The sequence below is a fragment of the Thermobia domestica genome, chromosome 7 (genome assembly GCF_964235325.1).
Source record: "Thermobia domestica chromosome 7, izTheDome1.hap1.1, whole genome shotgun sequence".
Lineage (NCBI taxonomy): Eukaryota > Metazoa > Arthropoda > Insecta > Zygentoma > Lepismatidae > Thermobia > Thermobia domestica.
Window position 1 is genome coordinate 84,717,708 of NC_137460.1, and position 4,296 is coordinate 84,722,003.

The window sequence follows — 4,296 nt, forward strand, 5'->3', positions numbered from 1 at the left end:
AACAAAAACAAGTTATTGGATTAAGAGAATTAGAATTAAATATAGAATATAAGATTGTGAAAATGGAAAAGATTAAAACTAAGTTTGGAAAGAGCATTTTAGTTGAATGTGAAGAGTTTAAGTTCTTTCTTTCACCTAGATTTACAAAACACTTAACAGATAAAATGATTGATGAGATCGTTAAAGATGGAATAAAAATCAAATACACCGGTTTAAAAGATAATTATCCAACTGTTGAGTTCTGTATGTAACAAAATTGATGCAAATAAAAACAATCTTATAAAAAAGTGAGCTGTTAGTATGGAGCCTCAGAAGAAATTTATTCTTACTAATTCATTCAATGTGATTGTGAAAGATGTACAAGATCAAACGCAAGTAGTATTTGAAATCAATGGATGTTTATTCAGTTTGAACTATGATCAATGGACCGAGTTTAAGAAATCATTGTTTTCAATAGAGAATGAAGTTAGCAGAAGATTTCACTATCAATATACTAATTTGTAATTATCAATATACTAATTTGTAACTATTATGTAATTATGTAGAATTTAGTTAACTTTTATGGTAAAATCATAAAAGTGTTTTTATAATTTTATTTTACTAGATTTAGTGATTTTTTATAACTAGATTTAGTGATTTTCTATTTTTTAACTAGATTTAGTGACTTTTTTATAACCAGATTTAGTGATTTTTTGTTTTTGTAACTAAATTTAGTGATTTTTGAAGTCAAAACCGGTTATAACCAGATTTAATGATTTTTTTGGTAACAGATTTAGTGATTTTTTGTAACTAGATTTAGTGATAGAATGCATGAGAAGTTATTATGAGTAAGATAAAAAGTTATTTGAGATGTGATAGAAGTTATTTGGGATAGGGAGTGCGCTAGAAATTATTTGAAATGTGATAGAAGTTATTAGAGATGATAGGGTGACATATAGTTAAAATGGGCTAATAATAAATTTGTCTGCAGAATCCCCATTCCCTATATACTCTTTTGTGTTCCCGAAGAAAGGGCAAAATCCTTTAACCGGGTAAACGGCAAAAAATCTTTTGTGTTACCCTACGAAGGCAAGACTGCAGCCGACATGCAGCCAAGCATCCATTTCTAGCCATCACAACCAACGTATTGTTTCTGGAGACTCACCTGCATCAGCCTTGTACACAAATCCTTTCTATCCCGATCACCAACTGGTGGGTCAAGCTACGATGAACATCTGATAGAATCAGCACCTAAAAAGAAGCATCATATTCACTCCACTACATCCACAGAAGATATGGACGCCATCGATGCCAACCAGGATACCAGCACCAAGAATAGTAACCTTCCTGCTTCTACTATTACTCAATGCTTCTGAAGAACTATGATGCCAAATTCTTAACAGCCAAGTTTGTTTCACTCCAACTCCGAAAGTAGCAATAACTCAGTGCATACCCGCAATGGAATCATCCTGAAGACCAACGACGCCAATCTACTGAACACAATCAAGAACAAAGTTCCGATCAACATTTTTGGGCCAATCACACAACTTAATCACTCAACACTAGTAGAAGGAAACAACCACCATCTCCTCATCAGACCCCGCTCCTATCAGTGGTCATCCGCCGAGTGGAACCCAACTATACCGAAGAAGAAATCCAAGAAGAACTATGCTCGACGAATACACAATTACAAAAGTATTGCGGATTCGCAACAACAAGGGACCAACTTATATGATAAGAGTACTTACTACCCATGAAGCTACGATCCATGATTTACTGACGAACGGAGCATACATCTACAACCGTAAACATCTAGTTGAACCATCCCGTTCTAATGGTCCTCTCCCAATTTGATGTGAGCGATGCCAGGAATACAACACCATCTCGCTGTCGACTGCAAGAACAACACCAAATGTGGATACTGCGCTGGACTGCACACCACACGTACTTTCACGAATCTGCACAACCACCTACCTGCGCCACATGACAAAACAAATATCCAACATACAGCTATAAATGCAAAGCCAAGCCTGCATCTCCAGTGATTATCCCAACTTGTCGCACCATTACGCACTTCGCCTACAACTACAGACACTCCTCAGATCATGATGCTCCTATCACCATCAACCATTTTCTCACCTTTCTGACGTTAACACTCCAAAACATTCATCCATTCCAACGCCTCCATATTCTCCATCAAATCATATACGCAGCCTAGCTAAACTTTCACGTTAATTTCAGTGTAGCATACTCTCACAACAAGACTATCATATCTGATCATCAACTTAACATTCCTCTTTCTGAATATTCGCTCCTACGAGCGAAACAAATTGCTTTTCAAACAGTCGCTCTTAGAAAAACATATACTGGTATTTCTGTTAAACGAAACGATATTTACACCAAAATCATCCTGTCATCTTATGGGGTACACTATCATCCCTCATGATAATTCTTTTCTGGCCCAACGTGCCAATGGCGGTGCTGCTATAAGTTTCCGCTCTCATCTGCCTTATGGTCACCATCATTATACCACATTACCTGAACACGTTATCACTATCTTATATTTTAACCACATCATCATCACTCTTGCTACCATCTATGTCCGTCCAGGTCATGCTATTCCATTCCGCTTTTAACAATATATATCAAATACTTACCCCCATTACATCATCATGGCTGATTTGAATCTCCAGAGTAGAAGTGGGCAATCGTGACAATTTTCACACTTTCATGACAACCAATACCACTGGTATTCTTCACGCTGTCCCAAAAGCCACAAGGTCCATCTCAAATACCTGCTGTTATCACATTAACCACTCTTGCAGCTCGTTGTCACATTAACGTTCTTGACTCTCTGGGCAGCGATCAGGCACCCATCAAACTTTGCTATCACACACACCACCCATCAAACCGAGAACGTCCACAACCTCGCTATAGCCTAAGGTTCGACAAAGTCAACTGGCCATAATATCGCTCACAACGTACACAACACCTCACTGCTCCAACCACAGAAGACGAGTTAAACACCACACTTGATACATGCACCAGTGTAATCCAAGAAGCTAGAGCACTCACCATTCCAGTCAGTCATTCCACTCCTTACCAACACCAACCTCCACCACATTATCTCATCAAGATTCAACGCTCCCGTCAATTCCTTAAAAATTATCATCGCACCCTCAATCCCGAGTCACTTCGCCATCATCAACAACTTCGTCGTATAGTTCACAATTATATGAAAGCCATCAAACTTCACTGCTGGGTCAAAACCTGTAACATACTAACTGACATATCCCATCCAACCAAATACTGAAAACGCTTAAATGCCTTATGTGGTAAGCTTAATAAAACCTCCTATCCTATTCTTATTAACGACCAGCCGGTTCCCACTGATAGAGATAAAGGTAATGCTTTCGTCAATCATCTCCAGCAGATCTTCACTCCAAATACTGCAGATCGCCTAAACCTCTCTGCCCCTTCATTACAACCAAACATTCAGCATCATTTACCTAACGATACTCACATATCACCCCCATCACAGTTCATGATATACATTCCGTTCTACAGGAGAAACGCAACACTGCCCCAGGTCCAGATGAGATCACATACAGCCACATCAAAGAGTGCCCGCCCACATTACTTCGTCTCTTAGCATCTATATATACACATTCGTCTTACGAACTGGCTTCTTTCCACTGCTCTGGAAAATGTCTAGAACATTAATGTTTCTTAAACCCAATAAACCTCCTCAAGATGCTAGCTTCTACAGGCCAATACAACTTACCTTTATCTTTAGTAAGATATTCGAACGCATCCTCGTCAATCGCTGGCTCCTCATCGTCAACACCTCCAAAACTCAAACAATTGTTTTAATACCTCTCAAACAGACCCCTTGCATGAGGCGCAGTCCACGTCTCTTTGATCCATACCTAACCTGAGGGAACCATCTGCAACAAGTCATTAAGAAAGCTTACAACCGTTTAAATTTACTTAAATGATTGACTGGAACAACAACCAACCTAAACCACATACCATTTTAAATACATATAAGGTCTTTCTTAAGGCCAGTATTAACATATGGCTTCACCTCTTGAATGTCTGGACCACTCACGTATTGTGACATGTGTTGGAAAGACACGTCTTTCGCATAGCCCATCGCATAAAGCTTCCAAGTCCGACACAAGATCTCTATCGCCTCATGAACCCTTGAATTTCACACTGAAAAACTCCGTCATATGTACACCTTGTCTCAAAAAGGTTGAGCGCATTCTTTATTGGTGTTTTGAGGCAAAAATTTTCTAAGTCCAGCTTCGGGTA